At 40.4% G+C, this 13,878-nt stretch overlaps 2 protein-coding genes across 9 annotated transcripts in view; one reads left to right on the forward strand and one right to left on the reverse strand.

Moving 5' to 3' along the window:
* Positions 1–13,878, reverse strand: part of COMMD4 (COMM domain containing 4) — a 35,083-nt gene that overhangs the window by 14,798 nt on the left and 6,407 nt on the right. The gene's annotated exons all lie outside the window — the stretch shown is intronic.
* LOC106504438 (taste receptor cell protein 1) overlaps positions 1–13,878 on the forward strand; it is a 45,825-nt gene that overhangs the window by 6,664 nt on the left and 25,283 nt on the right. Inside the window, exon 1 of one of the 8 annotated variants that reach the window (XR_014810545.1) lies at positions 4,722–4,829. The exons of the other annotated variants lie outside the window; for them this stretch is intronic. The gene's annotated coding sequence lies outside the window, so the exon portion shown is untranslated. Of the gene's footprint in view, positions 1–4,721; positions 4,830–13,878 lie in introns of those variants that run through there. 8 annotated transcript variants of the gene reach the window in all.

Consider the following 13,878-nt stretch of genomic DNA (forward strand, 5'->3'; position numbering starts at 1 on the left):
AAATCAGTGGTTGCCAGGGGATAGGAATGGGGGTGGGGAGGTAAGGTGTGACTACAAAGGAGTAGTGGAGGGAAGTCTTTGTAGTGATGGAATAGTTCTGAATCTTGATCATAGGTAGTGACTCGAATCTACATGGGACAAAATGACATGCAGCTATATATTTGGCATTGTTTTATCCTACCCTTGTGTAATATATAAGCATTGGAGGAAACAGTGAAGGGTACACAGAACCTTTCTGCACTCTCTTTAAAATCTCTGAATTTTGAGTTAAGTTAAAAAATGAAAAATGAAAAATGTTGATTTAAATAAAAATACTAAGTAAAAAAAAATTGACAGTATACAGGTCTGGCAAAAATTGACATAATAAATTGGAATTCCTGTTGTGGCACAGATGGTTAAGGATCCAGCGTTGCTGCAGCTGTGGCTCAGATTTGATCCCTGGCCCAGGAACTTCCATATACTGTGGGTGCAACCAAAAAAAAAATTGATGTAATAAATGACTGAGCCTCTCTAATCCATCCAAAGTACAATTGCCCCCACCAAGTCCTGCCCTTGGCCAGGCCACCTGCAGGAAGCTGGAGCTTTGGACCCTTCCTCCCACTCAGCATTGGAGTGGGTTGCTAGATGAATACAGAATGACAGTGAGGGAGTTCGGGTCATGGCTTGGCGGTAACAAACCTGACTAGTATCCATGAGGATGCGGGTTTGATTCCTGGCCTTGCTCAGTGGGTTAAAGATCCAGTGTGGCCATGAGCTGTGGTGTGTAGGTCGTGGATGTGGCTCAGACCTAGCACTGCTGTGGCTGTGGTGTAGGCCAGTGGCTGCAGCTCTGATTGGACCCATGGCCTGGGAACCTCCATATGCTATGGGTGTGGCCCTTAAAAAAATCAGAATTACACTGAAATATAGATTCATCACAAACAGAATTTTTTTTAGTATAAATATGTCCCATGCATTATTTGGAACATACTGAAATAAAAAAAATATTCTGAAGTTCCCTGGTGACATAGCACTTTAGGGATCCAGTGTTGTCATTGTTGCAGCTTGGGTTCAGTCCCTGGTCTGGGAACTTTCACATGCTGTGAGCATGGCTCAAAAAACAAAAAAGAAAAATATTTTTCTGAATCCTTTTTTTTTTTTTGCTGTTTAGGGCCACACCCATGTCATATGGAAATTCCCAGGCTAGGGGTCTTAAATTCTTTGATGTATTTAATGTAGGTATTTTTAAAGCCCTTGTCAGCTAATTCTGCTGTCTCAGCCATTTATGGGTATGCTTGTGTTGACTGGTTTTTCTCTTAACTTTAGGATTCCTTTTCTTGCTGCTTCACATGTCTAGTAAATATTTTTTGATGTGCTGGACATTGTGAACATATGTTGTAGAGATTTGGGTGGTGTTATTTTACTCTAAATGGTGTTGAATTTTGTTCTGGCCAGCAATTAAATTACTAATGGATTAATTTGATTGTGTATGTCAAGGCTTGGCCTTAGGTTTTACTAGGGTATGTCTTTCCATTTTGTCATTATTCCTAGGGAATCTTCCTTACTCCCAAAGCATAGCCTTCACGGCTCTCAGTCAGTTTCTGGGAATGTCCTTCCTGATACTTTGGGAAAGCAGTGATATGCTCTCCACCTAATTTACTGTAGTAAATTTCATGTCCAGGCTTAAAGCAGCTATTCCAGCAGCATGTTAGAGCTCTAGGTGTCATTGCAGGACATTAAATTCTGAGCACAGGGAGTTCCCTTCTGTGGCTCAGCAGTTAATGAACCCGACGCAGGTTTGATCCCTGGCCTCGCTCACTGGGTTAAGGATCTGGCATTGCCATGAGCTGTGGTGTAGGTTGCAGACTCGGCTTGGATCCTGTATTGCTGTGGCTGTGGTGTAGGCTAGCAGCTGTAGCTCCAATGGACACCTAGCCTGGGAACTTCCATATGCCACAGATGTGGCCCTAAAAAGACATAAAAAGACAGGAGTTTTCATCGTGGCCCAGCGGAAACAAATCTGACTAGGAACCATGAGGTTGTGGGTTTGATCCCTGGCCTTGCTCAGTGGGTTAACTATCCAGTATTGCCATGAGCTGTGGTGTAGGTTGCAGACATGGCTCAGATCTGGTGTTGATGTGGCTGCAGCCGCAGCTGTAGCTCCAATTCGACCCCTAACCTAGGAATCTCTATATGCCAAGGGTGCAGCCCTGAAAAAAAAAAAGGCAAATAAATAAATAAATAAATTCTGAGCACAGAAGAGTGCGCCCAGGTGAATAAGTTCTCATGTATAGACCCTGACACCTATGGTCAATTAATCTTTGACAAAGGAGGCGAGAGCATAAAATGGGAAAAAGAAAGTCTATTCAGCAAGAATTGCTTGGAAACCTGGACAGCTGCATGCAAAGCAATGAAACTAGAACACACCCTCACACCATGCACAAAAATAAACTCCAAATGGCTGAAAGACTTAAATATAAGACAGGACACCATCAAACTCCTAGAAGAGAACATAGGCAAAACATTCTCTGACATCAACATCATGGATATTTTCTCAGGTAATTCTCCCAAGGCAACAGAAATAAGAGCAAAAATAGGAGTTCCCGTCATGGCGCAGTGGTTAACGAATCCGACTGGGAACCATGAGGTTGCGGGTTCGATCCCTGCCCTTGCTCAGTGGGTTAACTATCCGGCGTTGCCGTGAGCTGTCGTGTAGGTCGCAGACGCGGCTCGGATCCCGCGTTGCTGTGACTCTGGCGTAGGCTGGTGTCAACAGCTCCGATTAGACCCCTAGCCTGGGAACCTCCATATGCCGCAGGAGCGGCCCAACAAATGGCAAAAAGACAAAAAAAAAAAAAAAATTGCCTTTCTGAATCCTACAATAAAATCATATTAAAAAAAAAAGAAATAAGAGCAAAAATAAACCAATGGGACCTAATCAAACTGACAAGCTTTTACACAGCAAAGGAAACCAAAAAGAAAACAAAAAGACAACTTACAGAATGGGAGAAAATAGTTTCAAATGATGCAACTGACAAGGGCTTAATCTCTAGGATATACAAGCAACTTATATAACTTAACAACAAAAAAGCCAATCAATCAATGGAAAAATGGGCAAAAGACCTGAATAGACCATTCTCCAAGGAAGATATACAGATGGGCAACAAGCACATGAAAAAATGCTCAACATCCCTAATTATTAGAGAAATGCAAATCAAAACTACCACGAGATACCACCTCACGCCAGTCAGAATGGCCATCATTAATAAGTCCACAGATAACAAGTGCTGGAGGGGCTGTGGAGAAAAGGGAACCCTCTTGCACTGTTGGTGGGAAGGTAAGCTGGTACAGCCACTATGGAGAACAGTTTGGAGGTACCTTAGAAATCTATACATAGAACTACCATATGACCCAGCAATTCCACTCTTGGGCATATATCCGGACAAAACTTTCCTTAAAAAAGAAACATGCACCCTCATGTTCATTGCAGGACTATTCGCAATAGCCAAGACATGGAAACAACCCAAATGTCCATCGACAGATGATTGGATTAGGAAGAAGTGGTATATATACACAATGGAATACTACTCAGCCATAAAAAAGAACAACATAATGCCATTTGCAGCAACATGGATGGAACTAGAGACTCTCATACTGAGTGAAATAAGTCAGAAAAAGAAAGATAAATACCATATAATAACACTTATAACTGGAATCTAATATAAAGCACAAATGAACATTTCTACAGAAAAGAAAATAATAGACTTGGAAAATAGACTTGTGGCTGCCCAGGAGGCGGGGAGAGGGAGGGAGTGGGAGGGATTGGGAGCTTGGGGTTAACAGATGCAAACTATTGCTCTTGGAATGGATTTACAATGAGATCCTGCTGTGTAGCATTGAGAACTATGTCTAGATACTTACACGGCAGCACAACAATGGGAGGAAAAAGTATGTATACGTGTATGTGTAACTTGGTCCCCACTGTACAGTGGAAAAATAAATAAATTAAATTAAATTAAAAAATTTTCTCATATGTAGAGCCTTTTATTCTACTCTCGATCCAACAGTCTTGTCTTCTGTTAAACCTCCTCTCCCAGATTCTTCTAGTACATATTAGTTCCTGCAGCTCTTTTGGTGAATAAATTGTATTATCCAGAGCATGACTGTACTTGTTAGAAATGGTGAGGGAAGAAGGATGCAGAGATGGCAACAATGAGATCTAAAGCAGGTTTATCGATGGACAGTGGTCAGGAGCACTGAGCAGGGAGAACTCAGGCTCCCCTCAGCTTAGGGAGCAGCTGGTTATGTAGGCAAAGGGGTAGTTTCTATTTTTTAAGCACATTCTGTTTTTAGCATAGCTTCGTGATGGAATAAGAAACAAGGAAGGTACAAGTTTTGTTGTTAAAATTTCAGTTTCTCCAGCTATTCTTGTCTTGCAGCTTTGTGTTTCATTTTGTACAGTTAGCACCTAACACGTGTGATCTTGGGTCCTGAGGATGACTGACCCTAGTTAATGGTCTGGTGGCAGTGTGGGCAGCAGTGAGAAGGACACAGAGCATCATTCTGTAAAGCACTCAGGGAAGTTCCTCGCCTAGTCTCCAGGCAGCAGGAGGCTGCTCGGCTGACAGGGGGTGGGGGTGGGGGTGGGGGAGTGCTGCTTCTGTTACTGACCTGGATTCTTGGCCTTCCTTAACCAATGGAAATTGATAAAAGGCCAGGCAAGAAATTCAGGCAAGGTTTTATTGGGGGTCCCTGCTGCAGCACAGGGAGAGTGAAAACAAGCAACAGTTTCCTTTGCTCACTCAATCCCCAAGGAAAAGTGGCGAGCTGGTTCCTTTTATGGTGTGAAGGTAGGGATGGATCCAGGGATTGGGCCAGAGGGGTGGCTTAGGTGGTCTGCCCACCTCTTTGGTGGTACTGTGTGCAGGGGCTGTGCATAGTACCCTGCTTTTGTTCTGGGTGGGTAGTTGGTCTTTTTCAGCCTTTTTTTTTTTTTTTTTTGGTATCTTATTGCCCGTGATCTGTCCCAATTGTGCATACACGTAGTTATTTTTGGTCCCTTATAGTTTCATTGTATTTCGTTGCTCTGGGTGATGTTTGTCTAGGTGCAGGCACTGCAGCCAAAGGGTCCTACTTCCCAGGTCTCAGCCTATCTCACTTCTAGCCCAGAGCATTCAGGGGAAACTGGAGGTTCAAGATTCTCAGGTGTATCCATTCAAATTTCCCCATACCAGGTATCCTGACTACTACTTATCTGTGAGGGGGCCCTGCATGTAGGATAGGAACTTGATCGTGGTTGCTCATGCTGTCTCCTTTGGAGTTCTGCCATCCTTATGATTCAGTTCTGTGTCTGATTTTTATGCCTATTCTACTTTCTAAGGACAGGAGAAGTTTTCTGTAAATCCTGTCTTGGACTTTGAAGAGCCTCTCACTAGTTAAAATATATTATTTCAAACATCGAAAAGAACGGCAATGAATTGAGACACAAATATGTTAATCTGTAAGTGCCGTGAGTTGATAGCTAGGTCTAGTCTGTCATCCTGTTTTTTTAGAAGAAATAAGTTGATCACCTTTGGAGGATGCTGGTGAATCATTGTTTATTCTAAAAACTGATAAGGGAAAGAATCAAGTATTTTGTCTGCCTTCTTTATTTGTTTGTTTATTTATTTATTGTCTTTTTTTAGGGCTGTACCTGCAGCATATGGAGGTTCCCAGGCAAGGGGTCAGGTCAGAGCTGTAGCTGCCAGCCTACACCACAGCCACAGCAACGCAAGATTCAAGCCTCGTCTGTGACCTACACCAAGCTCATGGAAATGCCAGATCCTTAACCCACTGAGCGAGGCCAGGGATCAAACCTGCGTCCTCATGGATACTAGTTGGATTTGTTTCCACTGAGCCACGATGGGAACTCCCTCTGCCTTTTTTACACAAACTATGAGGTTACCAAACATAAGAATTGATGAGGAAAAGTTCTTTTTTTTTTTACTGTGGTAAAATATAGTAACATAAAGTACTGTGGTAAAATATAGTAACATTTAGCATTTTGACCATTTTATTTATTTTTATTTTTGGCTGCCCCATGGTATATGGAGCTTCGGGGTTAGGGATCAGATCCAAGCTGTGGTGGTAACCTCAGTCCCACTGAGGCAATGCTGGATCTATAACCCACTGTGCCATGCTGGCCATTGTCCCAGGCTGGGGATTGAACCCACTTCCCAGCACTCCCAAGATGCCACCAATCCCATTTTGCCACAGCGGGAACTCCCATTTAACTGTTTAAAAAAAAAAAATATATATATATGTATATATATAGTTCTTTACATTCCCATTTTTGTGCACCTATCCCCTCCATCCATCCGCATTTTCATCTTAGAAAATGAAATCTATAGCCATTAAACAAAATCTCCCCATTCTCTCGGCAACTGCCATTCTACTTTATAATTTTTACTGCTGTTTCCAAGTCCAAGCTTCTGCTACTTGCCACATGACAGGCCAATAAATCAAGAGATGACTTGTTGGGGCAAGGAATAGAAACTGTTCAGAAAGCCGAGAAGAGGTGGACTAATGTTGCAAAGAATCATTTTACCTGCGTTTGAAAGCTAGTTTCTTTGGTAGAACAGAGAGGGAGATGAGGAGGTAAAGTAAAAACGGCAGTTAAGTTGTTGCAGTTCTTTTCTGGTTCTGGCCAGTGTTAATTCTTCTTTCCTGCAGCCATTCACAGGTGGGCCTGGTCAAGATGTCTTCTGTGAGCTAAAGAAAGGTATTTTAGCTTCATCTTTATTGCATGGGAGGCAGGGTTCCCAGATATGGTCCATACTGTGTACTTTAGGCTATAAGCAACATCCCTTTAGTGATTAACTTATAGCAAAGGCAAGAATACAAAGATTAAAGAAAAAAAAAAACATATCTAATAAGGGGTCAGACTGGTTATTTCCTCTTACATAAGTATCTCATATAAGTGGAGTCATACAGTATTTATCTTTTTGTGACTGGCTTTTTTCACATAACATAATGTCCTCAAGGTTTATCCATGCTATAGCATAATGCAGAATTTTCTTCCTTTTTACGGGTGAATAATATTCCATTGCATGTATATACCACATTTTTCTTATTCATTCATCCATCAACGGACACTGGGGTTATGTCCACATTTTAGCTATTGTGAATAATGCTGTTATAAACATGGATGTACAAATATCTCTTTGAGACCCTGCTTTAAGTTATTTCGTGTAGGAGTACCCATTGTGGCTTAGCAGTAACAAACCCAACTAGTATCCATGAGGTTGCAGGTTCGATCTCTGGCCTCGATCAGCCGGCTAAGGATCCGGCAGTGTTGTGAGCTGTGGTGTAGGTGGCAGATGCAGCTTGGATCCTGTGTTGCTGTGGCTGCAGTGTAGGCTGGCAGCTGCAGCTCTGATTTGACCCTTAGCCTGGGAACTTCCATATGCCACAGGTGCAGTCCTAAAAAGAAAAAAATAAATGATGATACAATTGAACTTACTTAAAGTGAAACAGACTCACAGACATAGAAAATAAATTTAAGATTATTAAAGGGAAAAGGAGGGGGGAGGGATAAATTAAGAGTTTGGGATGAGCAGATACATGCTACTACATATAAAACACATAAACAACAGGGCCTGGCTGTATAGCATGGGGAACCATATCCTGTAAACACTATAATGGAAAAGAATATGAAAAAACATACACACACACACACACACACAGTGTGTGTGTATAACTCAATCATTTTTGCTGTATACCAGAAACGAACATTGTAAATCAACTATACTTTGAAAAACCCCTCAAATTCTCTACATCCTTGCCAACACTTGCTGTATTCTGTTTTTTTTTAAAATAATAGCCATCTTAATAGGTGTGAGGTAGTATCTCATTATAGTTTTGATTTGCATTTCACTAATGATTAGTGAGGTTGAACATCTTTTCATAAGCTTTCTGGCCAATTATATATTTTCTTTGGAGAAATGTCTATTCAATTTCTTTGCCCACTTTTTTTTTTTTTTTTGCCATTTCTTGGGCTGCTCTCGTGGGATATGGAGATTCCCAGGCTAGGGGTCTAATCAGAGCTGTAGCCGCCTGCCAACGCCAGAACCACAGCAATGCAGGATCCGAGCCACGTCTGCAACCCACACCACAGCTCACGGCAACGCCGGATCCTTAATCCACTGAGCAAGGCCAGGGATAGAACCCGCCACCCCATGGTTCCCAGTCAGATTCGTTAACCACTGCGCCACGACAGGAACTCCCTCTTTGCCCACTTCTGAATCTAGTTGTTTGTTGCTGAGTTTGTGGAGTTTTCTATATATTCTGGATATTAATCCCTTATCAGATATATGATTAGCAAATATTTTCTCCCATTCTGTGGTTTGCCTTTTTAGCTCTGTGAATAGTATCTTCTGGCGCTTTTAATTTTCATGAGTCCAACTTGTCTATTTTTTCTTTTGTTACTTATATCTTTGGTGTCATATCTAAGATATCATTGCCAAATCCAGTGTTGTGAAGCTTCTAGGTTTTCTTCTATGAGTATATTGCTTTAGGCCTTACATTCATAACCTTGATCCATTTTGAGTAATTTTTTATTTGATATTCATTCTTTTGCATACGGATATCAATTAGAAAATTGTTCCCAGCACCATTTGTTGAAAAGACTATCTTTTATCCATTGAATAATCTTGGTACCATTGTTAAATGTCAATTTTGTTGATTATTTTGAAGAATCAACTTTTTGTCTTCATTGATGTGCCTATATTGTTTTTCTAAACTGTTTTCAGTTATCTCTGCTCGATCTCTATTTTTATTTCCTTTCCTTTTCTTTCCCTTCCTTTCCTTTCTTCTGTTTAGTTTGTTCTTTTTCTAGATTCTTACATTGTAAAGTTATGTTATTGGTTTTATATCTTTGTTTTTAAAACATTTTTTATTACTCAATGAATTTATTACATTTATAGTTGTGCAATGATAATCACAATCCAACTTTATAGGATTTCCATCCCACACCTGCAGCACATCCCCCCATCCCCCAAAGTGTCTCCTTTGGAAACCATAAGTTTTTCAAAGTCTGTGAGTCAGTATCTGTTCTGCAAAGAAGTTCATTCTGTCCTTTTCTGAGATTTCACATGTCAGTGAAAGCATTTGATGTTGGTGTCTCATTGTATGGCTGACTTCACTTAGCATGATAATCCAAGTTGCTAAAAATGCTGGTATCTTGTTCCTTTTAATGGCTGAGTAATATTCCATTGTGTATATGTACCACATCTTCTTGATCCACTCCTCTGTCAATGGACATTTAGGTTGTTTCCATGTCTTGGCTATTGAACATAGTGCTGCAGTGAACATCAGAGTACATGTGTCTTTGCGAGTCATGGTTTTCTCTGGATAGATGCCCAGGAGTGAGATTGCTGGATCAAATGGTAGTTCTATTTTTAGTTTTCTGAGGCATCTGCATACTGTTTTCCACAGAGGTTGCAAAAATGTACAATCCCACCAAGAGTGTAATGATATCTTTGTTTTTTAATGTAAGCATTTGTAGCTATAAATTTTCCCCTTTTGTACCACTTTGCTGAGTTCCTTAAGTGTTGGTTATTGTGTTTTCATTTTCATTTGGCTTGAAGTATTTTCTCATTTTTCTTCTGATTTATTCTTTGGTCCATTGATTGCTTAAAAATTTGTTGTTTCATTTCTAGACATTTGATCTTTCTACTTTTCTTTATGTTATTGATTTCTAACTTCATCCCATTTTGGTCAGAGAAGATACATTGCATGATATCTTTAAAAAATCTGTTGAGACTTAATTTGTGGACTAACATATAGTCTATCCTGGAAAATGTCCCATGTGCACTTGGAAAGAATACATATGCTGTTGTTATTGATTGGAGTATTCTATTAGATCTGCTTTGTTTATTGTGTTGTTTAATCCTCAATTTTCATAGTTATCATCTGTTTTCTCCATCCTGTTCTATCTATTATTAAGAGAGGGGTACTGAAGTCTCCGACTATTATTGTAAAACTGTCTATTTTGCCCTTCAGTTCTGTAAGTTTTACTTCATATATTTGGCTGTCATTCTATGCATAAATTTTTATAATTGTTATATCTTTTTGCTGTGTTGAACATTTTATTAATATATAATGTCCTTCTTTGTCTCTGATAAACTTTTTTGATTTAAAGTCTATTTGGGAGTTCCTGTTGTGGCTCAGTGGTTAACGAATCCGACTAGGAACCATGAAGTTGCGGGTTTGCTCCCTCGCTGTGGTGTAGGTTGCAGATGTGACTTGGATCCCAAGTTGGTGTGGCTGTGGCGTAGGCTGGCGGCTACAGCTCTGATTAGACCCCTAGCCTGGGAACCTCCATATGCCACCAGAGCGGCCCAAGAAATGGCAAAAAGACAAAAAAAAAAAATAAAGTTTATTTGGTCTGATACTAGTATAGCCATTCCTGCTCTCTTTTGTTTACTGTTTGCACAGAATATCTTTTTCTATCCTTTAACTTTCAACCTATTTGTGTCTTTGGATCTCAAATGAGTCTTCGTAGACAGTGTATAGTTGGACCATGTGTTTTTATCCATTCTTCCAATCTGTCTTTTGATTGGTAAATTTAGTTACATTTAAAATAATTACTGATAAGGAAGACTTTCTCTTCCTTCCTTTCTTTCTTCTTTCCTTCCTTCCTTCCTTCCTTCCTTCCTTCCTTCCTTTCTTTCTAGGGCTGTACCTGCAGCATATGGAAGTTCCTACACTTTCGGTCAAATCAGACCTGCAGATGCCAGCCTACACCACAGCCACAGCAACACCAGAGCCTAGCTGTGTCTTTGACCTACACCATGGTTCACAGCAATGCCAGATCCTTAACCCACTGAGCGAGGCCAGGGATCAAACCTGCATCTGTATGGATACTAGTCAGGTTCTTAACCCATTAAGCCACAATGGGAACTCTAAGGAGAGACTTCTGTCATTGTGTTGTTTTCTCTAGACTTTTTTTTGTCTTTCATTTCCTGCATTTCTGTATCTTGCTATTTAATTTATTTTTTTGTAATGAAATGTTTAAATTCCTTTCTCATTTCATTTCGTGTGTATTCTTCAGCTATTTTCTTTGTGGCTACCATGGAGATTAATTTAATATCTTAACATTATAGCACTCTAATTTGGATTTATACCAGTTTAACCTCAATAACATGCAAAATCTCTGTTCTTTTATATCTCTGTGCCTACCTCTTTGGTAGTTGATGTCACAAAGTGACATCTGAATACATCGTGTGCCCCAGACATAAACTAAGAGTTCTTTAAAATGTATTAGTCTCTCTCTCTCTGTCTTTTTTTTTTTTTGTCTTTTTAGGACTGCACCTGCAGCATTTGGAAGTTCCCAGGCTAGGGGTCTAATTGGAGCTGGCAGCTGCTGGCCTACACCATATTCACAGCAATGTGGGATCTGAGCTGCATCTGCGACCAACACTACAGCTCACAGCATCACCAGATCCTTAAACCACCAAGCAGGGCGGGGGATTGAACCTGTGTCGTCATGGACACTAGTCAGGTTTCTTTACTGATGAGCCACAGTGGGAACTCCTAAACGTGTTAGTCTCTTAAATTATGTAAAAAAAAAAAATGCAGTTCCAAGCTCCGGTTACAATAATTGCTTTTCTATACTTAGCTTTTCTAATTGCCTAAGTATTTACTTATCTTGTGATCTTTATTTTTCCATATGGCTTTGAGTTACTGTCTAGTGTCCTTTCATTTCTCTTTGCAGGACTCTCTTGAGCTTTTCTTGCTGGCCAGGTCTAGAGGTCATGAACTCTCTCAGTTTTATTTATCTGGGAATGTCTTGATTTCTTTCTTTCTTTTGGTTTTTTGTCTTTTTTCTTTTTGGGGCTGCACCCATGGCATATGGAGGTTCCCAGGCTAGAGGTCTAATTGGAGTCATAGCCGCAAGCCTACACCACAGCCACAGCAACACCAGATCCGAGCCACATCTGTGACCTACACCACAGCCACAGCAACGCTGGATCCTTAACCCACTGAGTGAGGCCAGGGATCAAACCCGCAACCTCATGGTTCCTAGTTGGATTCCTTTCTGCTGAACCATGATGGGAACTCTTTTTTTTTTTTTTTTTTTAATGTCTTGATTTCTCCCTCCACCCCACCACACTTTTTTTTTTGGCCATGCCTGCAGCATGAGGAAGTTCTCGGGCCAGGAATCAAATCCAAGCCACAACAATAACCTGAGCCACAGCAGTGGCTTAGCCCTTAACTGACTGCTAGACCACTGGAAAACTCCATCTCCCTCCTTTTTGAAGGAATTTTTTTTTTTTTTTGTCTTTTAGGGCTGTACCTGGGGTACATGTAGATTCCCAGGCTACGGGTCAAATAGGAGCTGTAGCTGCTGGCCTACACCACAGCCTCAGCAATACCAGATCTGAGCCCGTCTGCGACCTACACCACAGTTCACGGCAACACCAGATCCTTAACCCACTGAGCAAGGCCAGAGATTAAACCCACATGCTCTTGGATATTAGTCAGATTCGTTTCCACTGAGCTACAATGGAAATTCTTGAAGGACTATTTTTGTGGATATAGGAATTTTCTTTTCTTTTTTTTGTTTAATTTGTATCATGATTTTTATTTTTTTCCATTATAGCCAGTAGGAATTTTCATCGACAAATTTTTTCTCCTTTTCACACTCTGAATGTATTGGTCCACTGTCATCTTTGGCTCCATTTTTTTTTTTTTTTTTCTGATGAGAAATCTACAGATGCTATTATTGAGGATCTTGTCTATTTATTTCTCTCTTTTGCAGCTTTCAAGACTCACTCTTTGGGAGTTCCCATCATTGCTAAGTGGTTGGCAAGCCTGACCAGTACCCATGAGGGTGTGGGTTCAATCCCTGCCCTAGCTCAGTGGGTTAAGGATCTGGCGTTGCTGTGGATTGTGGTGTAGGTCATTAGACGAGGCTCAGATCCCATGTTGCTGTGACTGTGGTGTAGGCCAGCAGCTGCAGCTCCGCTTCCACCTCTAGCCTGGGAACCTCCATATGCCTTGGGTGCGGCCCTAAAAAGACAAAACAAACAAATGAACAAACAAAAAAACAGATTCATTCTTTGTCTTTTGAGTGTTTGGTTGTAATACATCTCCATGTGGATCATCTTGGAGTTCACTGAGATTCTTGGATATTTATAGTCACATCTTTCATTAAATTCGTGAAGTTTTCAATCATCATTTCTCCAGATGGTCTCTCTGGCCCTTTCTCTCCCTCTTCTCCTTCTGGGATCCCACAGTGTGTATTAGGTCCACTTGATGGTGTCTCAAGGGTCGCTTGGGCTATGTTCAGTTTTATTCATACTTTTTTCTTTCTGTCCTCAGCCTCGATAATTTCCATAGTCCCTTCTTTAGGTTCACAAATTATTTCTTGTGCCTGCTCAAATCTGCCTTTGAATTCCTGTAGTGAATTTTTCACTTCAGTTATTGTACTTTACAGCTCCAAAATTTCTTTTTGGTTCCTTTTTAGGTTTTCTATCTCTTTACTGATATTTTCATTTGGTTCATACATTATTTTTTTGACTTTGTTCTATATTCCTTTAGTTCTTTGAGCATCTTTAAGACAGTTGTTTTAAGGTCTTTGTATAATATATTTGCCAATATGTCTTTTTTAGGGATAGTTTCTGTTTCTTTTTCCCTTTGAGTTATACTTTCCTCTTTCTTTTTATGCATTGTGATTTTTTTGTTGTTGAAAAATCACAATGCATAATATTGTGACTGGAGATTTAAAACTTAATATGTGGTAACTCTGGAAATCTTATTCTCTCTCTTCCTCAGGGGTATTTTCTGTTACTGATTTTCGTGTGTGTGTGTTTATTGTTGTAGGCTGTCTCTATGCTGGGGATCAGCCTAAGGTAT

The sequence above is a fragment of the Sus scrofa genome, chromosome 7 (assembly GCF_054392235.1).
Source record: "Sus scrofa isolate SSC_HxYL_T2T_F1_AM1 chromosome 7, Sscrofa_HxYL_maternal_Yorkshire_Landrace_v2.0, whole genome shotgun sequence".
NCBI classification, from domain to species: Eukaryota; Metazoa; Chordata; class Mammalia; order Artiodactyla; family Suidae; genus Sus; species Sus scrofa.